This window comes from Malaya genurostris, chromosome 2, assembly GCF_030247185.1.
Source record: "Malaya genurostris strain Urasoe2022 chromosome 2, Malgen_1.1, whole genome shotgun sequence".
In the NCBI taxonomy this organism is placed as follows: domain Eukaryota; kingdom Metazoa; phylum Arthropoda; class Insecta; order Diptera; family Culicidae; genus Malaya; species Malaya genurostris.
Window position 1 is genome coordinate 179,214,626 of NC_080571.1, and position 23,794 is coordinate 179,238,419.

The 23,794-nt window shown below is 36.2% G+C and overlaps 1 long non-coding RNA gene across 1 annotated transcript; it reads right to left on the minus strand.

The window, feature by feature from the left end:
- Positions 1–12,479: 12,479 nt before the first annotated feature.
- On the minus strand, positions 12,480–22,916 carry LOC131432524 (uncharacterized). Its single transcript, XR_009229886.1, has 3 exons — positions 21,975–22,916; positions 13,647–21,675; positions 12,480–13,560 (listed from the first exon to the last, which is right to left on the minus strand). It is a non-coding gene; the product is annotated as an uncharacterized LOC131432524 (long non-coding RNA).
- Between the last annotated feature and the right edge of the window lie 878 nt (positions 22,917–23,794).

Genomic DNA, 23,794 nt, shown 5'->3' on the forward strand with positions numbered 1-23,794 from the left:
GACACAGTTCATCGAGCTGAGCAATGTATGTGTATGTGTCAAATATTGTCACTTATAAAATAATGAATCTCGTAGTCCTACAGGTTCCTATTGAATTTCACACCGTCATTTAAAGTGACGATTCTTAAAACTGATTCAATTTGTGGGCTATATTAGTTACATAATAAACGAACCGACTTCGGATATACCGGTTCCAAGTTCCCGGGTCCAGAGGTATCGGAAATAGTGGTAAAAAAGTTGAAAACGAGACTCACTCAATTTTCTCAGAGATGATTTGATCGATTTCCACAAAGAGGCTCAAACAAAAGCTCCAATAGTCTCATAGGCTGCTGTTTAATTTCATCAGAGTCCGGCTTTGTTTATTTGTTTATTTGGAGTAGGGAAAAGCCCACTGGAGCTGAGCATCACCAAATTTTAGCTCTCTCTCCAGCAGGCATAAAACCTCTCATCTTTTGTACCAACAGATTATAATTATCCAAATGATACATTTCCTTAAATTACATTGGTTACTACTACACACAGCACCATTCTTATCTCTAATACTAATACTGATACTTATACAATACTAATAGCTAGTGAGGCAAAAATCTTAGAAACAAATTCTTTATGCTGTTATGAGTTAAGTGAAAATCGAAAGCATTTGAGCAACGATTAAATAGACGGCACATACTAACGAAAGGCTCGTTGTGACCGTAATTGGTTCTAGCGGAAGGAAGACGGAGAAAAGTATGAGTTCGAAGAACACGACGGCGAATATTGAAGTCTAGTGAACGTAAGAGTTCAGAACAATCGATTCGAGATTGAAGCAGATCTGCGACGAAAGTTGCCTTAAACACGTCTCTACGAACAGACAATAGATCGAGACCTATGAGCTTGCAACGGTCTGAGTAAGTCGGAAGATTTAGAGGATCTCTCCAAGGAAGTTTGCGAAGCACGAAACGAATGAATTTATGTTGGATGGCTTCTATACGCTGAATATCATTTTGATAATAAGGTTACAAAACAACAGCTGCGTATTCGAGTGTAGAACGAACCAGAGCACAATATAGCGCTTTTAGGCAATGTATATTCTCGAAGCATCTGGTAACACGAAAAATAAATCCGAGTAACTTAGAAGCTTTGTTGATTGTGTAATCCACATGCTGCTTGAAGTTCATTTTTGAATCCAGGATAACTCCTAAGTCTTTAACGAACGATTCTCTTTTAAGAACGGTTTGTGAAATAGAGTAGTCGAATTTTACCACTGAGTGTTTTCGTGTGAACGACATAATTGAACATTTCGAGGAACTCCGGAGCTGACTGCAAACGGTGATGTAAAGCAGTCACCAATTTTCACTGAAATTTTGCACCCTATTAGGTATGAGCTAAGCCAGCTCAGAAAAGAACCATTAAAACCAAGTCTACTTAGTTTGGAAATGGTAATCTGATGATTTATCTTATCAAAAGCCGCAGAGAAATCGGTGTATATGGCATCTACTTGTAGTCGTGCTTGTAAGGATTGAATGATAAACGAAGTATATAATACAAGATTTGTAGATGTACATCGTTTCGGCATAAAACCGTGTTGGCTCTCGGATATATAATTTGAGCAGTTATGTGTAATAAAGTCCAAGACAATCCGTTGGAATAATTTAGATACTGCACATAACGCCGCTATTCCTCGGTAATTGGAAATTTCGTTTCTGCGTCCTTTTTAAAAAACTGGGAAGATGTATGATTCTTTCCATAAGTCGGGGAAAATTCCTTCTCTTAAGGATTTGTTAAATAATATCGATAATGGAACTAGCAGACTGCTAGAACATTTTTTCAGTAAAACAGATGGAATGCAGTCTGGACCCACACTGAAAGATGATTTCAGCTTAGAACATGCTTTGCTCACTACAGCCGTCGTAATATTGGGATAAGGACCTATGGGAGTAAGCAGAGGAACGTTACGGGATGCTTCGGCGGTCTGTTCATCCGTTAGAAGTTCGTCAGAGAAAACACTGCTGAAGTGCTTGCGGAAGAGATCACAAATAGCAGGTGATGATGTTCCTTGAACACCATCGAGTGACATGTGAGTTGGGAATCCCGTTTCTTTACGCTGTTCATTAACGTAGTGCCAAAAGCTTTTTGGGTTTGTCCTAAGACTACTCTGTATCCGATGATATGCTTGGTAGAGAGTCTTATTCAACCGTTTATAGCGATGATTTGGATACGAATAGTGCGATCTGAGATGGAGTGAAGGATTTTTGGTCAACTTTTTCAAAGCGGATCGCTTAGAACATTTAAAGCCTTTCAGGGTGGAATTCGACCAAGGTGGATGTAGTGCTTCACGTTGTGTCTATTTCGGTATGTACTGGTCAATGGCGTATAAAATAATGTGTGTCCAAGTCGATACTGCAGAATTACAATCGCTGTTTGATAGTAGAGACATCCAGTCCAATGATGAGAGAAAAGTGTCCATTGCAATGTAATCTCCTTTTTTGAAATCATAGTAGATTGATTCAACGATGTTTTTAAAAGTAACAGTTGGTTGGTCACGAATATTGATTCGAAGAGGAGGATGATGGTTACAAACTTTGACCAGTTTAGTTTAGGCGCCGATTAGAGTAAGAGAATCGGAAAGTTCCTGGCTGGCAAAACAAAGGTTAAGCAACCGACCATTGCTGTTGTATGTATAGTTTAATTGAATTAAACCGGCTGTATTGTAGTCATCCAACAATCTTTGAACCGTAGAAGTTAACAAAGAGCTCGTTGTGTCTAGATACAAATACATGGAGCATTGATGAGTCCATTTGATACGTGGAAAGTTAAAGTCGCCTATCACAAGGATCTTATCATTCAATGCTGCTTGATTCGTGATGAATGCGAACGATTTCAAATGTTGATCAACCAAACATGTATCATTTACTCGATCAGGCGGAATGTACAGCACGCAAAGATAGAGTGTGTAATTTGAGAGTGTGAGAGCAATCCAAATTTGCTCAACATTGTTGTAGTCCGGTATCGATAACTGGCGTGAATCGAATTGAGAACGACAGACGACTAAAATTCCACCACCACTTTTTCTAACACTGTTTTGTGAATTCCTATCCTGTCTATATACTGCATATTCACTACCGAAAATCTGCTTTGATAATGTATGATCATTGAGCCAGGTCTCGGTGAATATATAGAGATCGAAAGTGCAATCCGAACAAGCAAGGCGATAGTCATCGAGAGAACTGTTCATTCCTCCTACATTTTGATAAAACATTATCAAACCAGAGTGGTTTGAAATGAAGCTTTTGTTGGGTACTGATGATGTGAGTGCCGCACTCGGTTGATCGTGTGGCGCGGAGTCGGCGGGGTGTTTGGATGAATCGATCGAGATACTGTTGTGAACTGCCTGCGAACAGCCCCCTGCGGGGGTAACGGGAAGCCTGACGGGCTTGGTCTGTGCAGTGTGCTTGCGTACTTGATATTGGATGATATCTTCTGACTGGAGGTGCGCACTAAAAAAGGAGAGATTGTGACTCCTTCTGGCCAGAAATCTGGTGAAGTAATGACTTTTTCTAAGGTCAAAGGGACACTAATTTTAAATGAGATGAATGAGAGTGGGCGATCTCTGTTTAGACGTGTGAGTTTGTAACAATGGATAGAGTCACGACTGCACTTAGCTCGGGCTTGGACATAGGATTTTATCCTCAGATTCACTTGGCAAGAACCTGGTGATGTAGAACCAATTAATGTCGGAAGTTGAGCCGTATAATTGCTGTTCGCTAGGAGCAACATGTAGAGACACGTATTGACTTTTTGGTTGCTCGGTAGTATCATTTGTGCTCAGTAATCAAGTTTACATTTTGTTGAGAGGATGCAATGTTTGTATGAGTCGGACAGGTATTTTTGTACGGCATATTGGAAATGACGTTCACTTGCCTGGCATTATTCTGACGAATTGGTAATTGGTTGTATGGAGGTGCATTGAATGTAGCTCGGTTGATGTCGGTGGTAGTTGTGAGTGCTGGTATTGCTAGTGGAGAACAGGTGTTGTCACTGGTGTTGACGGCGGAGTATAATGGCTGGTTAATTGTAATATGTTGCTGAGGTAATGAAGCAGTGGCACTAGTTGTTGTTACATGTGTAAAAGGAACAGTCGTTTGATCGGTGATGATGGCGGAACTGGTGATGGCTGCGACGGCTGTAGAGGCGGCGGTGAGGCGGCGATGAGGCGGCGGTGAGGCGGCGGTGGTAACTGTACATTGTAAATGATTATTAGGATGAGTTACAGTTGTGGAAGATATGATGTCAATGGACATGGCATGGTCGTTGTCAATACTCGAAGCAACAGATGGTGGAGCTATGGTCGTTTCTGTAACAATGGTAGAGCAGGCAGGCAAGTTGTATGAAGGACGCGGGGCGGCGATAACATCTGATGTATTTCGGGTGGCTAGATCGGCGGATAAAGTTGCATGTTGAGTAGCAGTGGTTGTATGGTTAGCGGCGGCTTTGCCTGAAATGTCGAGATTTTTAAGATTCGTTGAAGCAGCATTTGTTACTGGAACGTCAGCTTTCGCAATCTTATCTGGCGGTGGAAGCGAAGGCCGAGAAGTACTGCTGGTGCGCGGTCGCTTATTGGTTTTGTCGACAAAGAAAGAATCGAACAGGTGGCTCATGTTGAGTTGAAATTCATCGAATTGGTTCTGGTTTGTCCTATATCCGTTGTCTGCATGAGCATTCGACTGGGATGAAGGGCAAAAAACTGGCTAAGTTAGTGGTATAGTGTTTATTCTGCAAAAACTCTGTAGTGTATCCAAAACGGTGCCGATGAGTTTCGGAGTAGAGGTGGTGCGTTGTAAAATCAGATCCATAGTTCCTGATGATTGTGAACGATTTTCGCCTATGCGACAAATAGGGCAAAGCCAACACACTCCAAGATTGTCACGAAGGTTTCTAATTGCTATGTTGTTTAGATTCACACATTTATGGTGAAACCATTTGGAACAAAGTTCACAGCAAATCTTCTGACTTCGGGAACCAGCTGAGCCAAAACAAGCAACAGCGTCACACTTGTTATTCTTCGACATATTGACAGCAGCCGAAATAACAATGCGATAACAATGGACGGGAGAACTCTTGCAGGGTGATATAGGAATCACAGAATATTATCCGTTGAGGGTATAAAACTGTGTGAACTTCACTAGTATATGACGGGTTTGTAATAGTTTCTTGAATTAGAAATATATTTCCGTCAATTGTAAGCGCACTCCGCGAAAAAAGTTAAAAAATAATACTCGGTTAAATTAACTGTATTTTTTATAGCCCAGTGCAGCCAGATTGGTTCCGGTTCCAGAGCTATAGGGTAAAGAGTGTTTATTCATTTAGTGCGACGATGCAAAATAAAGAAAAATTCTTATTAACTCGACATAACTGTTTACTAATTGTAAAGGTTATATTAGTTTATACCCAAAGAAAGTTTCTTATTTATTCAAGATTGAAAAAAAAAAATTCTTCACACAATCTTCTAGTGATATTTTTGAAAATATAGGTAATATGAGAAAGGCATCATTACACCTCTAGGTGGATTAAAAAAGAGTTTTGTGTTTTGTTTTAAAATCAAATCCTGTACCTCTTAAAAAATTACAGTTTATAATTCGAAAGACGAATTAGAAATATCTTCCTTGTATAGTATTAATGAAAATAGCTTCAAGTTGTTTCGTGCGCGAGGTCAGTCTAGACATAACACTTCGGTGTAAAAGCAAAATGTGCATTGCAAATAGTATTAACTTTACGTCTACCTAGCGGTTCATGTTGAATCGTCAGGTCGCGATAGCATTTCAACAGAAACTGCTACGCACTGATGAGTCTAGGACAAAACATAAAATCAGTAATAAGTTGTATATAAAAATAATTATTAATTGAGTAAAACTGAGTACATGTTGCTGTTGAGCAGACCCTGTCAGCTTGGAGCGAAATCAGTTTTCAGTTCAGCAACGCCATCGCACGGCATCACATTCAACATATCATGTCAATTGTATGGGTGCGCAGTGCTTCTATTTTGGCGCGCACGAGTTTGACATTTCTCTCCTCACTTATATGCAAGAGATTCAATGCGGACTCACTTGAGGGCACCATGCTCGCAAAAAAGGATGTTGCCAATTTTTTTTTCTTTCTTTTTTTCTTTGTCCATCCGTCTAACCGAACAGACGTGTTCACGGGAGTCGTGTCGCAGTATATCGCGCGCGTATATTTTGTCGTGAATACGACTTACTTTACTATGGGGTGCCTTTTCAAAATTTACCCTCTAAGAGAGTGATAAGTTTTTGATCGTGAATATCTCCTGTTGTATCTAACGAATCAACAGCATTTTTGCTACATGCCATCGGAAATATGATCACAATTTTATGATAGAATTTTCAGTTTTGTAACATAATTTCAAATAATTCAAAATTAAACTTTTCTGAAATGTTTGGTATAAACGAGTATCAAAGAGGATAATTCATAAGGCGCGTTTACCTTTCTCGTATTTTTAAAGCTCATAGCTCAGTGATCTGTGGAAGGACTTATATCATCTAACTACCAATAGAATCGAAATTTTTCAACTTAAACGTGTATAGCAAAAGCATTGAAGTATTTCAATAGTACACTATTGAAAAACCTGTTTCATTTGACCCATGTCGACACCAGTCAATCAGAACGCGTTCTGAGGAAGAGAACAAAATATCTGCTGCTGTACAACAAATCGTTCGAGGAAAATGTTCTGAACAGTGTTTAATATCGTAGTGAGTTCCACAATTTGGTCCGTCTGAAAGGCAGAAATGAATCCCGTACAGCACCCTGATAGTTTCTTTCAATGAAATGCAAATCCGAAATTAAATAATCGACATTTAAATTCTGTATGCGGCTATTTTTTATAGCCGATAGGACCGCCTATTAGTGAAAAAGCTACAAACGAAACCACATAAAAAGGAACCTCCTAACAAAAATTGAATCAGTTTGGATTCTATCACCACTGCGAGCAGATGTGTTTTCATTCAATAAATTATGCAAATCCGAAATGAAACAATCGACATTAAAATTCTGTATGCGGCTATTTTTATTGCCGTTAGGTCCGCCCATTAGTGAAAAAGCTACAAACGAAGCCACATAAAAAGGAACCTCCAAACAAAAATTGAATCATATAAATCAAACTGTCTGACAGTTAAACTGTTAAAAAGAAATTTAATCAAAAATTATTAACTAGTAAATTACCGTAAATTAAAAGATGAAAAGTAACATTACTACATCACTTGACATGTAACATCATACAGAAATGTAACCAAAGAGAAACAATAAATATTTAATATAAAAAAAATTGAATCAGTTTAGATTCTATCGCCACTGCGAGCAGATGTGTTTTATGTCGTCTGCACAGCTAGTTTCGCTTTCGACAAGAGCGATTACGTCACAGCTGCCAGTCATTGGCATTGGTGAAAAAACAACGGTGGAGAGCATTACACAAAATCAGCCGTTCTAATGGCTCTAAAAGTTTTCTAGAGAACTATTAGGATTTATTGTTCGCAAATCGAAGGTAAATATCCTCAGTTTAGTGCAAATCTAGAACAGTTTGGTTAGATTTGTGCACTTTTCGCTGTGTGAAATTCACAGTAATCGAGATCAAGTGAAGCCTTTGTTTTTGCGAAAAAAGTGAAAAAGTAGTATGCTTGCATAATTCATACAATTGATGAACTAATTGATATTCGGAAGTGTTAAGGAACATGTCCGTTGTTTTCGTATTCACGACATCCAGTTATGTCTCTGACATTACCCATCCGCCTTTTTTTATTTTATTTAAACTTTTTTATTTCGACGCAATCGTGCAAGTAGGCACTCTTTTTTAAATAGTAATCATTTTTTAACATACCGTCGCGTAAACATGGAGAAGTGCGGAATTAGTAATTGTACTGTCTACGACAATCGCTATCTCTGGAAGTGTCACGGAAAGTGCAATCGAAAATTTCATGCAGCCTGCGTGGGAACACAGAGAAACCACGAAGAATTGTTAAGGACCTTCATGGTACCTCTCTGTATTGACTGTCTGCAGGAATTTGCCGAAGAACTGCAAATGAAAAAAATTATCCATCAACAGCAGGAATTGAACCAAACAGTCCGTACCCAAATTGAAGCAAACCATGCTTTATTCGCACAAATAAAAAGCATGAAAGTATCACATGACGCTCTCGACAGCATGGAATCTCTTTTGCTGAAGCTAGAAACGGACATAAAAATGTAAACATTAAGGTGAAATGTAGCGTCATAAAATGCGCGCAAAATTTCATCTGCTTCAGTTGAACGAACCGTCGCACAAAGCATACCACGAAAAACGGACACATGGAAACAAGAACTTTTTACAATGATTGAGCGCAGTGGGCTTAGCTCTCGTTATATTGGCTTGTAAAAAAGACTGGACGTAATGGATTTTTGAATTCTTCACACTTTGAATATATCCTAATTCAATCGTTATTGTTAGTGATTACTCTTACACTAGAGCTATAAATCATGAGTAATTATGAGTGACTAACATGAGGTTATATGTATATGTATTGACCAACTGAATTGCTGAATGCGAAATGACGAACTGTCTGTTTCCTTTTGTGCGTCTTGTTTCAAGAATAAAAATCCATCTACTACAGGGCCGCTTTCACGTTTCAATGGGTCCGGGCTCAAGCAATATTTGTGTGAGAACCCCCGAGAACAAGTGATGAGAGCAAAAAAGATCCCGGTTATATCATTTAATTTATTTTTTTGGTCGATTGACCCAGGGCCTGTGTAAAAGCGGCCCTGATCTACTAACACTTGCACTCAAAGCATAGTTTGTGCAACCGGTATGATGAAATATTCACATACACAGCCGAAGAAATTTCAAACCAAGCCAAAGAGGCCGTCTCATGTGTGTGTGCAATCATAAAAAGCGGCACATTTTCTCGGACATCACTAGCTTGGGTTGTGAGAACTTAGATTGAAATGAACAAACTTTATATTACCATAAACTACCATTAACTTTTTTCCGGAAGCGACTTTCGGGATTATATAGTCTAGAAATGTCTGTTTCAACGATAACGAACCGAAGACCAAACAGCTTCTGGCCTCCGGTGCCAGAAATCATCAAATAATAATTTCATAGATTACATTTTTAATACATTCCAATTATAACTAATAGTTCATCATACCATGCAGTTAAAATTATTTAGTGAATCTTTTCTCAAGCACATATTTGGGGATCGAAATTGAATATAAAATTATTTCGTAGTTCTTTATTATTCAATCGATTTTGAAAGCAAAATCAAGCGTTGATTCATTGTATTCATAATAATTGAAAAACCAATGAATTCCAATAAGTTTTCCATGCTGACTGGCTCGAAGCTTACCCTCAATGTTTATCACTTTGTTTGTATATCATGTTAATGAACGATAATACTTGGCTTGTATTCATTTCAATCAGTAGCCTGCTACAATCTAAAATAATACCTGTTATACGATATCACACAGCCAGGCTTTATTGCTTCAGCAACATCAATGCATTGAACTCAAAAGAATTGGACATTATTAGCATTATAAATGACAGTTACTTAGAAAATAAACAATTTCTTACAATACCCATTTTATTGTATTCAACTCGTTTCTATTTTAACACAAAACCCAATGCTGCATAAATTCGCGTCATAATTTTATATGTATTTTTGCTCACGATATAATGCCACCGTGCCCACCGTGCATTTCTCACACCACCTCAATACGAAACAGCAGCGCGCAAGCAATAAAAAAATGCAAAAAAGTTTATGTAAACTTTTTCAATTTTCGGTTGTTTTAGCTAAAATTTTATAATTTTGAGTTGCATTTTCAGATTCTTTGTGAATTTCTTCTACAAACACTACTTTTCAGTTCTAAAATCATTCCCGTGGGACGGAACAGTGACCGTTTATACACTTCAAAAACCAATTACGGCTCGGCAAAGCAAAATTTCAAAATTCTAAGAATACTTAGTTATGATAAATTTGATTTCTAAAACTTAAGTGTTTTTGGTTTTTCGAAAATCGGTCTAGTTTTTGAATAATTGATCAAAAACGCGATTTTCGCATTCCGCTACATTTCACCTTAATACATGCAACGCGGCCAGTAAAGTCATAAATCGCATTTCATCACTTTTGAATGAACGCGACGAAACTTTTTTAGCTGACATAAAAACCGCCAACAAGCAACTGTCCACTAAGACAGAAGTAAGCCTTGAAAAAGTGTTAACGTTTTTCTAAAACAAAATTGACGGAGTACAAACAAATATTAATGAAATTAAAAGTATCGACCCACCATGCAGCATATCATCGAAAGAATTTTTGGACGACATCAAGGCACTGTGCAATGAAGCAATAATGAAGAAAGAGCAAGTCCCTCAAGCTCATCCATGTATTGCTGAAGAAATGGGAATCAGTGCCCAGAATTCTAAACCTTCACCAGAAGAAAAAGCTGACTCGGAAGTCACGTCAGAATGGCGCTTCATCGGCAGCAAAAAAATATGGAAATGCGACTGGAGACAATACGACGCAAAATAAAGAACTCGCCGTCTTCAAAAAAAAACAAGCTGAAAATGCTACTCGAAGGCGGAAACAACGTAAACGACAGCAACAAACACGCATGGAAAATAGACCATTGAGCAACAAGTATAACAGCAAAAGCAATAATTCCAAAAATTCTTTGGCACCTACTTAACAAAAATTGTCTTCCGATAAAGAATTACTGGCAGCAGCACGAACTCAATTCTCTGGACCTCCAAGTGCTAGCATTGTCTCTACATTTGTAAACTTTCAAAAGGGCGAAACCATAAACCCATATAGAAGTAATCCAGCAAAAAGTAATTTTAACAAACAACACCACGTACCATCGCCATTTACTCGTAATAGCCAAATTATGGACAACATTCCGACCTTTTCAATTAACAGTGCTAAGCACAGCCAATTTGAAATGGACCCTATGCGACCTCAAATTGTTCGTCTTACTGAACAGTCTACAACTGGCGACGGTCGCTTCTTGAAAGCTAGACTCCGTGACCCGAAAATTTTCAACATTGTGCGGCTGTATCTAGCATACATGAAGGACCAATCTTCCAACGTCTGCATTGAAGGACAAACACCAATAAGCCTAAAAATGCTGCTCGCGTCTGAAGGACTTCCTACATCACCTGAACATCTTCAGCGTATCTTCATTGAAGTGCATCATGAATATGGACTTAAACCGGAGAAGGCGTAGCAGACCTCCACGCATACCGAAATTATTTGTCCAGTGAGCGGACTCGTCACTTTCAACAAGTACGCGACAGTACTAGTAAATTTTATCAGCCGATTTTTCGGAACAAATGACGCCCTGTGACGAAGGAATAGACACAGAAATTAGTAATGTAAGTATTCCAAAATTTCAACCGCATGAAAAGCCCGGCCAAAATGGAAGAAATTCATCAAAATTTAATAACCTCCTCTTTCGAAGTAATCCTTGGAACTGAAAGCAGCTGGGATGAAAGTGTTAGAAGCGAAGAAGTATTTGGAAATAATTTTAACGTATTCCGGCACGACCGAAATTTATCTCTCTGTCAGAAAAAATCGGGAAGTGGAGTCCTCATAGCCATTAACTCTTGCTTTACTTCTGAAGAAATTATTACTCCTGAATATAAAGAATTTGAGCATGTATGGGCCAAAGTCTCAATATTGGGAGAAGAACATATTTACTGCTCTGTCTACTTCCCACCCGGAAATGCGAACAAATTCTCTTTTAAATTATTCTTTCAATCTTTAGACACAATTATTTCGAATATGGAACCTGAAGTAAAGCTTCATATTTTTGGCGACTTCAATCAACGTAATGCGGACTTCATTTCTGACATTGAAAATGAATCAATCTTACTTCCAGTCGTAGGAGAAAACGAAACATTGCACTACTTTTTCGACAAAATTTCTAATTTTTCTCTACATCAAGTAAACTCCGTAAAAAATCAACAAAACGCATATTTAGACCTTCTCTTCACAAATTGCACAGAAGACTTTTATGTGAATGCATCAAACCTGCCATTATGGAAAAATGAAGCATTTCACACCGCAATTGAATATTCATTATTTACACACAATGCATCCCTTCCCTACGACTTGGAATATGAGGAAGTGCCGGAATACAATAAAATTGACTTTGAAGAATGTAGACTAAGTATAATAAATTGGCGGAACATACTGAGTACAGAAGGAAATGTCGACGTCGAAGTAAACAAATTCTATCACATTATAAACAAAACATTAGCCGAAACTTTGCCCATGAAAAGAAGAAGAAAAAATCATAACAGCAAATTACCTGTATGGTTCAACTCACAACTAAAACATTTGAAAAATAGAAAACAAAAAGCACACAAAACTTATAAACAAGAAAAAAGTAATGCTCATTTTCAAAATTACTGAAACATATACAATCAACTCAAAATAGCCATTAACACAGCACATGAAGAATATAACCGCAAAATTGAAAACGAAATAAAGACTTGTCCTAAGAACTTTTTAAACTACACAAAAACTAAACTAAAAAGCAACAATTTTTCATCTCAAATGCACCTCGACGAACATGTAGGGCAAAATAGTACAGAAATCTGCAATCAATTTTCAATTTTTTTTCAAGAAGTATATACATCTTATTCAGACAATAGCAGACTGACCGTGACCGAGAATACTTCTCTTTCATACCTGAATTTTCCAACTCCATCTCTGTAAACAATCTATTAGAACATGACATTTCGACAGCACTGAAAAACTTAGACGCCTCGAAAGGGCCTGGACCTGACAGTATACCACCAATATTCTTAAAAAATATTGCAGAAGAACTTACACTACAACTACAACTACTTTTTAACTTATCACTTAATAAATGTACTTTTCCTAAAGCATGGAAATCTTCCTTTCTTGTACCAATATTTAAATCTGGTGCAAAATCTACCATTCGGAACTACCGTGGAATAGCCATTATCTCATGCATTCCAAAATTATTTGAAAAAATTGTAAACGAAAAACTTTTTCATCAATGTAATAACAAACAAACAACATGGCTTTTTTAAAGGCCGCTCAACTACAACAAATCTCTTAGAATTTATGACATTCACTCTGAATGCAATGGACGCTGGCAACTACACACTTAAATTTTTTAGCTGAGTCTCGGCAAAAAAATGCCGAGATTCGCACAGCCGAGTAATCAGCAATCAACTCGGCAAAAATAAAATAACAAACGTCAAATATTGCCGAAATCGCCAGCATAAGATTTACTGTTTGCTCAGTGAAACGTTCGCTGAATGTTCGGCAATCCAATAAAACGAAAAAATGAAAAAAAAAACATATTACCGAATCATCAGTAATTAAAAATCTAGTCAATTAATTTTGTTTGTAATTTCTAAATATTATAAACACACCATTCAGGACCAAAAATTCATTTTATTAACACTTAAAGAAGGCTTACAAATTTGTTGCCAGTTTTAAGCCTCTACCTTAAAACATGTAGCATAATAAAAAGCGGCGTTTCCGGATGCGGCCACCTTGAGTCGAGCTGGAAATATGAAAACAAAAATAAATATACAAAAATTTTAAATATTTAATGATGCATATACGGTATTGTTCAAAAAATAAACTTACTTTGATCTATTGAATTTGTCCATGCATTGGGTTATTTTTTCGCATATCCCCCAAAGTTTTGTCTCGAGGACTCTTTGAGCCCCGTGATGGGTGTTTTTCCCTTATAATGTGATCTGATAAAGTCGCTTTTTATAAAGCGAAACATGTCACTATATTTATTCAATATTTTTACTTGCAAGTGGTTCCGCGTTTCTTCGAAGATTATCCATTTTTACCTATTTTTATATATATATAAAAAATAGGTATAGAATTCGCTCAAACTTTCGAAAATTTTTCCGAGGCCCGGAGGGCCGAATGACATATACCAATCGATTCAGCTCGACGAACTGAGCAAATGTCTGTGTGTGTGTGTGTGTATGTGTGTGTGTCCGTATGTGTGTTGTCAACTAAGAGGTCGAGATCTCAGAGATGGCTGGACCGATTTTCATCAAACTAGTCGCAAATGAAAGGTCTCCCCGTCACCCAAAACGCTATTGAATGGTTTTGAGATCGGATGTTTACTTTTTGAGTTATACAAAGTTTTATGTCAAAATTTTCAGTTTTTTGACAGTATCTGTCACAATTGACCTTGAAAACAGAATATGTTTTCAGACTTAGATTCCGCACGGTAATACCTATCCAACAAGCCATAGATTGTTAAAATCCGTCCATTTTTAACGGAGATATCGAAATTTTTCTATAAGCGACTTTTCCCCCTATTCCAGCAGTAGGAGTTTTGAGCGCTGTATGACAAAGAAATGCTTGGGAGCAACGGAAAACACGATTTTTTATACTGTTACATACAATTGTTTCTAAGAACCAAAAGGATTGTGTACAGCATTCTTTTTCATGACATTTAGCCTCGGACCGATTTTGGCACGGCTCGTTTTTGGCAACATAATCGTTCGAATATGACATATATAAACCAGATGATGGCAGAATTTTTTTAAATTATTTTGTTTTAAACTACTTACAGCAATAAATGCTGGAACAACATAACATCCATATACCATTCGAATCAGTTCGTCGAGATCAGCAAATGCGTGTGTGACAAATAACTTCAATTAATTTTCTCGGAAAATTTCTTTTCTACAAATTCAGATTCATACGAAAAGTCGTATGCTCCCAAACAAAGTTCCTGCATTATGTTTGGTTCCGACCTCTGGTTTCGGAACTACAGGATGATATGTGAAACGAAATCAAAATTGTGTAACTCATTTTTCTTGAAGATGGCTGAACCGATCATAGATGCAAATGAAATCTAAGAATCATCTAAGATTCAAATGAAAAGTTTCAAAGTTCTATAAAACATCTTGCTTTTCAGTCAGATCCAACTTCCGGTTCCGGGGATTGTATAAAAATGTCTATTCCACATAATTTAATCAGGTTTATCGGGTTAGCAGATTTGGATAGTCGATAAAAAAATTAACTTTTTTCAGTTTTAGTGATATTCAGTTGTCGATCAGAAGGCACCTAAAAATTTAATTCGTGCTATGATCTCTCAAAGATGTCTTAACTGATTTTCAAATGTTTTGAAACAAATGTAAAGTGTACAGCTACTCAGGTGAATTTATCTTACTTCGGCCATACCGCTTTTAGAATTCCGGTTCCAGTATAAAATCGTTTCTCAAAGCTCAATCGTTTTCTCAAAAAAAGCCTAATCAAATTTCAGAAACAAAAATTTTAATTAAAACAAACTTATATACAAAAATTAATTATTTTATCCAATTATGACTTCCGGTTCTCGAATTACATGATGACGAATTTTTAAAATTCAAACCGATATAGAAGATGACAATCCCGAAAAGCTTCAAAGTTGAACTCAAAACTGTTGTAATTTATTCGTCATATGGCCATACGAATCGGTTTGGGTTATGCTGGTTCCTGAATACCGGCTCTGGAAGTACCTTAAATTACCGTAAACTCTAGAGTGGAACTTACATATCATGACATGTTTAATCGATTATCACACTTCTAGATTCAAATTCGATCCGATTTGCAGTTTCGACATTACAGAGTAATGAGTGATTGAAATCTCAAATTGTCGCTTAAAACGAGGGTCATTAAAATAATGTCATGAAAACTTAAACACCGAAGAATATTCATGCAAAAAACACATGCGGATTGATAAAAATAGGTATCATCTCACTGCTAGGTGGATTAAACACGTTTTTCACTCGAGAATTTCATTAGAAAATAATCGCGCAATGCGTAGCGAAAATGTAACGTGGCAATAAATGACAGCTGTCGTGCTGAATCTCGGCAACAGCTAGCGCATATTACGAAATCTCGGCAAACGTCTCTGCTGATGTCGGCATATCTGTTGTTTACTGATATATTCAGCAAGCAATTATGCCAAATTTCGGCAAAGTGAAGCATTCTACCGAAATATCAGTGAATGCATTTAACGAAGTTCAGAAACATGCGTATTGATTACTGAGTAATCAGCAAATTTAGGTGTTGCTGATCAGTTTCGGCATTTTATTATGCCGAGCTCAAGAAATGGTTTTAAGTGTGTACGTAGAAACTCTTTACACTGACTTTAGCAAAGCTTTCGACCGCATTGACATACCATTACTTCTACACAAACCTAGGACAGGATCAGACAACTGGCTTCTTTTTCCTGAAAAATATTTCTCTTCTTATTCTGGTTGCTCCCTGCTGTAAATAATAAATGCCTCGCGATCACTGTTGCCAGTAGAGATAATTATTCATTCTGAAAACTTTCTCCCCTTATAACATGCAATTATTTATCATTTGAAAACACTTAGACAAATGTTATATCGGTCAAAATATAGCTCTGGATTCATTTTGATCAGATGTTTGTTTTGAAGAAAACGTTTAGTTGAAACAGCTTAATAAAATTTTTCTAAAACACTCAATTTTGGGTAATTAATTCTTGCAGCTTTATTAACTAAAGTATTCAACATATTCTATTTGAGAAAAATAATAACATACAGAAGTATCCAAGGATTCGGTGCTATTCTCAACCAACATAATCAATATTCTCGTCCATATCACACTTCGTGATTTCAGGCTTTCTTTTTGTATCATCCAGTGATTGTTAAATGTACTCGTATACTTTCCGCATTGACAGTACTTAAAAACAAATTGAACTTAAATCTTATTGAAATTAATAATTTTGAAAAGATGACCCGAAAAATAAAATATCCAATATCAAGCTACATTGATCGCGAGTTACCGATTACTACCATTTTGCAATTTCGGTTGAAGCGATAAAATATTTCTCATTATCTATCGAGTTATATCTTATATAAATTAGAAATTAGTCTTATGCACTCAAAATTTACCCTGGGGTAGTTGTCAATTTCTCAGGCGAAACGACATAACATGGGATTTCATCCAATCTTGCATGACATAAGATCAGAGCATACCAATAAAAGCTTCAAACTTTTTCTCTTGCTGTCTAGCAACAACCTACCTCTAGCAAGCTACGCATAAGACTGAAACGTTAGCTATAATTTCGCTTCTATTTGTAGATTCGCGTGCTTCCAACAGCTTTGCTTTTGCTTCGATTGACCAATCAAAGCGCTGCTTTCCCTTTGATATATCGCTTACTCCTTCAAAACCGTCGACTATGGCAGGGAAATCCGGTATGCCTAAGATTTTTTGCAGCCAAAATAGGACACTGCTAGCTATTAACCAACATTTCAATGATATAAAATTAAAAATACATGGCTATGAAAATTCAAATCAATACGTAGAAATATTTCCAATCAAATGGTGACATAATATTAATAATTGATACAAAATTGACTGAGCTGTAATTGTTCAAAACCTGACCACATTTCTACGTGTATTTTTCTTGAGTTTCTAGTTTGCACCGCTATATAGAAAACAAAAATGTGTTCCACATTAAAAATGGAACTCAATAACTTTCAGCAGGGAAAATGAAACTATATCTATAAACATACATCTAGGAAACCAACTTGTAGAAAAATGTAAAATTGTACGAGATTTAGGCGTAATCTTAGACTCCAAGCCCACTTTTGTGGAACACTACAATATCATAATCAATAAAGCCAATAGCATGCTGGGCTTTATTAAACGCTTCAGTCATAACTTTCAGGACCCATACACAATAAAATTATTATACACTACATATGTCAGACCTATTTTGGAATATTGCAGCCTAGTATGGAATCCATACAATATTATTCACGAAGAACGCATCGAATCTAATCAAAAACAATTTCTTTTATATGCACTTCGTAAATTAAACTGGACAGCATTTCCTTTACCACCATATGAAGCACGCTGCATGCTCATCAATATTCAAACACTTAAAGAACGCCGCGACCTTGCAATGCTTTATTTTATCAGCGACATTATTTCTCAACGTATTCAATCACCTTTTTTATTATCGCAACTAAATTTATATACACCTAACCGTCAATTACGAACTAGGAAATTGTTATCAGAAAGAAACACTAGAACAAATTATGCAAAATATAGCCCAATCAATCGAATAATGCGCCACTACAATCAATATTGCGAACATCTTGACCTTGGTTTGTCCAAAAATGAAATGAAATTCCAGCTTAGTTGTAGAAATAATGCGTAATATCTAAGTAAACATTGTAAACCATTTATATGTAGTCTACATTTGCTTGACGATATAAATAAATAAATAAATATAAAGGCAAAGATTTGTTCGTTAAATGAGAGAGCTGGATATCTTGTTAAAATGATGTCTTTGTGTGGAGGTAATTTCTTCGCCAAATAAAGCAGTTCAATGACATAAACTCAAGTCAGAGGAATTCTTGATTAATAAAAATATGCTTAGTTGCTCATTTCGACAATATCTTCTCACAAACTGAGTTATGATTATGACTTTCATTGGTTTAGTTTTCGATACAAATACACTGAGAAAACTCAGTTTGATAAGAAAAAGGCTTTCCCAAAAAAAGTGTCCTCGAATTTTCGACGGTAGATAGGGAACATAATTAGTTATCTTGGAACAGAAGCTCATCCGAACGAAAGACGTTTTTGTAGTGAATACTTAATATGGGGCGCCTTTTCAAAATTTACCCTCTGAGTATATATCTTTTGTTGCATCAAACGAAACAAAATAAATTTGTTACACGCCATCGGAAATATGATCACAATTTTATGATAAAATTATCAGTTGAATGACATAATCTCAAGTGATTCAAAATTAAACTTTCCTGAAATGTTCGGTATCAACGGGCATCGAAGAGGAAAACACATGACGCGTATTTGCCTTTCTCGTATTTTTAAAGCTCATAGCTCAGTGAGCAGTGGAAGGATTAATATAATCTAACTACCTATATATTTGAAATTTTGTCATGAATTCGTAAATAGCCGAAAATAACTCAAAAACAAAGTTTTCTAAAACTTTGGAATATAATGGGGAAAATTCATCACGCTTGCTTGCCTTTTTCGCATCCGGGCGACGGTTGTGAGATAGTCAGGCACATATCAGTTCCAATTATCTACTGGACGAGTATAAAAGGTAAACTTTGATTGTAAATTGTTTATTTCTTCTAGTGCTTCAGACGGAACTGGATGTCGAGGTGAGGTTCTCCCATCAACATCAGTAAGAACAAGCCAAGTATAAGAAAGCAGACCTTTTGTGCGGTATAAAGCCTCAAACGCTCAGATCGCAAAGCCAGTTCCCCTTCAAAGAAGATGGATTGCATCATTCTGCTGCTGATCGTTTGCAATAGCCGAAAATAACTCAAAAACCGAAAATAACTCAAAAACAAAGTTTTCTAAAACTAAAAACAACTCAAAAACAAAGTTTTCTAAAGTTTTTTCTACATAATTCGGCCCTTCCGAAAACCAAAAACTAATCCCGTACAGCATGGACATTAAAATTCTGTGAGTTGCTATTTAGAACCATAATTGTATACCCAAAGAATTATGCGAAATTTTACTTCTCTATACTGTATACGGCCCATTTTTGAACCATTTGTAGTTTGTAGTAAAACTTTCTGCTAATTTGCTATTTAAAATGTATAGCACCGACTCAGAAGCCTTTCATTTCGAATTTAGCTGTCGTTGTCAACGTGTTGATTATGCCGCGATCGAGGCATCTCCAATAGAAATACAAAGCCTAAAACCGCAAGCGGAAGAAGTAGGAGACAGGTCATCCTGGAAATATACAACGGAAGTCCGCGGTATCCATGGAAATTTGAACTCAACTCGTCATTCTCTATCACAAACGCCTTCATAATAGGTTCTTTTCAAAACCATCATTATTTTATCACAAAGAACTATATTGGTTATTTCGTAGTATTCAATTGTGTGTCAGAATGTTTAATGTAACTAATCTGTGCTCCTAAATACACCTAAATATCGTTTCAAATTCAAGTAATGAAGAATGGGAAAGCTTGTATAATTCAAACAATCGATTTAATTGATATTCGGAAGTATACAGAAAAAGGACCTTCAGTGGCTTTGGAGTCTTTGATGATGTCGGATGATTACGTTTGTAGTCTAAGAAGTAAGGCGCCATTCCATATCATTTGAGTTTTGACCTAGAAGAAATCGGTACATAAAGATAATCGTAACACAAGTCGCACAATCGCTCTTATATTTCAATATTTTATACAACTCAATATTTGAGTGATTGAAACTATCAATATGCTGTACGGAATATATTTATGCGTCTTGGTCTGCGTACTCGATGTGTCTCCGTTCATGGATTATCATAGACTTAATCTAGCAAACGTCAAACAGGGTATATTTATAGATTCGGTTGATTTTTATGTTTTGTGTATGGCCCTATTTGATCACAAGGTTTAAGTATTACACGTGGTATTAACAACAATCTTACACCTTCTTCCATTCGTTTCGAGAAAGTATTAGAGAAAATAGTCAACAGAGAAAAAGTTATTAAGAAATAAACTCTGGAGTAATATCGTTACACTTTCGTGTTGTGAAATTTTGGAAATGCACCCAGGTGAGCATAGTAAAGAAGGGCGTAGTTCTACGTCAAAAATGGATAAAAAGTCTGATCTGAGAAAACAAACTTTGCAAAGTGTATTTTGTGACAAAGTCTTCATGTACAAAAAGTTTCATAAAATCTGACAAGGTGTTGCCATTTCCGAATTGAGTTTTCTATACCCGGTGGAAGATAAACGACGACTTCAATGAAAAATTGGTAGCCAACATATTCCTTGATAAAAACGAAACAATATGTAACAGCGATTCACACACGGCAGGAGTCGAATATCATCGGCATGGAACGGATAAAGAACGATAACATTTATTGTAAGCAATTCTTATGGAGACTTATATCGTAAATGTCAAGGAACATTTTGACGTTTGGTACTTGAGCAATATCCGGCTAAAAAAATATTAAATTATCTTGACATCAACCGAAGTTGATTAATCGTCTGAATCGTATTTAATGCTGGCATTTCCTGATGAAAACAAACCAATCTCATTTGCATTTGTGATTGCAACAGGCTAAATGATTTAGCGCGAAATTCGTCAAATAACACATATCCAGCGTCTTGATTTACTTCCGGTGAAACTTTCATTGAGTAAACACTTTGTCTCATGTTAGTGCGATAAAAAAAAAAACACCCTCCTTTTTTTGAGTCGATTTTGCATCATAGCAAGGTTTTCGCTGTTAGTACAGTGAAAAGTAAACCCATTGGACCATAAACGAAAATTAACCAGCAATATAGCCAAGTTGTTGTACCATCAAACGGCGTTATTTCAAATGAGGTGTCGCCAACCATAAAGAAGAATGCTTCCATTATGTCTCACTATGTTTATAAATTATGTCCCAATATGTTCATAAACGATACCACTTACCAGATGCTAAAGAAAAATCGTTCCGCTCAATAGTTTACGTAGGTATGATTCATTGCAAGCTTCTGTAGCACGTTATATAGGAACCAATAATCATTCGTAATTTTACTGTAGGGTGACATTTTCCCGCAGTGTTCATTTCCACAGTTTAATTCTCAGGTATTTATCTATCTGAAGGGTGATATCTACAAAAATGTTCATAGTCATTGCTTCCAAATTGACATCATGTTTGCCGGTTGATCTAAAAAATGTTGCAGATGTTAGTATCCATTATGGTTTATACAGGCAGATGTACTAGAACATTATATCTCATGACGTGAGCCCCAGAGTACGTCTATTTCCAAAACAAGTGCGTTCTTACTAATTAATTGAGCATATGTATTAGTTCTATGTACAAGTAAGTTTTCAAATCCAAAATATCCTATCCATCAGGTTGTTAAAAAAAACTAAAGTTAAATTTCTAAGTAGAACTTGCACAAAATATGATTACGTAATCTAAAGATATTTTTTTCCAAAATCAGTTTAACATGATTCATGTACCTGCTTATTCTAGAATATAGCTGTTAAAAAAGATGGTTTGGCTAGGATTCCATATAAATATTTTCAGTACTTCTACTACTAACTTCCATTCGTAATAAAAAACACTATTTATGATGATATATGCTATCGCACTATAAACACATTTTGTATACTTTTCATTATGTAACTACGTTTTCGATTCCCCTTCATCCGTCAAATTATTTATGTATTAGATTTATCAACTCTAACTTTCGACCCAAAAACGACTATCAGATCTATCGCAATTGCAATCATTTGTATCAATAACACGTAGCTCAGGTTCACGTTTCAATTTCCAGTTTTCGGCCTTGGACAATACCTCTGTGTATATCAACAATCCATAGAAAAACTAGTAGCATCTGATCTTTAGGACAAACGATTTTTTCAAAAATTTATATGCATTCTTTCATCAATACTGCTTATTCCAACAAAAAAAGCTTCTCGACTGGCACACTCAACTGAAACAATAAAATTGGTGTCGCGCTTCGAAAGAACAACTGCAGATAATAATTAGCAACATCATATGTCATTCAATTGTTTTACAATGAAACATTAAATCATAACTCAAGTGTTTTGGAAAAGCAGCAAAGCGCTCTGTGCACTGAAATACTCGAACAATATTAAGGTACACATGCATGAATCCAAAAACATTATGTTGAACCCTCAAATTGTGTAACTTTATGTCAGGCTTATTGAGGATAGGTATCATTGTATAAGGATAATAATAGTGTAAATACATCCGCACATGAATCATCAACATGGGAGAATTCACACAATGAAAGATAGTAGTTACTCATTCTAAATTTGAGTGCTGAAATATATCTGAAAAAGTAAGGCGTTTAACCAGATATAATGGATCAATGCTTAAATAATCGCTGACTAGCACATGAATAATAATGGAACCCAAATAAAAATAGAAAACAAACTTCAACTGTTCTCTTTTTACCGTAACACTCTGTAGCATAAACCGACGACCAATATTTATGTAAAATTTGAATCCTTGTGTTAAGATACTATTTGTGTTGATAAGAATGATTAAAGTTGAATGTGCGCATGTCTATATTTCCGTTCAATAAGAATAACGAAACCCTGGCTCCCGAATGATGTTCACTACGACGGTCACAGTTAAGCTTTTCATATTTGGTTTAATTTCATGCCGACTTATAAAGTTACGAAGTCTTACTCCATAAAGCAGTGATGCCCACTCAGCAAGCGATTATATTATGTTGGCCGTTGAGCGTTTGTTGAACAGTATACTGCACGAAATAGTCGTTCAGTTTGCAGAACTCCTACCAAAATAGTGTGGAAATTGGGTGTTATCTTCATATAGAATGAAAATTCGTTGAAGTAGAAGTATTCTACAGGTATGTAGTGTTAATTTAAAAAAATAAGTGAATAAAAACTTAGGAAGTCACTATTATTCAAACAAACTTATAAAACCGATACACTGAAGAAGGATGTAAATAACATTCTGAAATACGCGTATCTGTATTGTAACGTTTGTTATGCTTCATTAAAGTACAGTGACTTTGTGAAAGTGTAATAAAGTGACAGTGAAATAGTGGAATTAAATGATACATAAATAGTACAACTGTTGAAGTTCTTTAGTAAAACAAGTCCAGCGGAGCTCATATTGAAAATTGCTCAACAATGGACTTCTGTCTGCAAGATTTGTTGAACGAAAAAACTGGCGCTCGGTTCAATGGTCTGTTTCAAAATCGGCAAACGAAGGCCCCGTGTTGGCCTCTCGTTGAAGGATTAATTGGACGTTGATTGGATCAACGATACAACGTATTAGACCA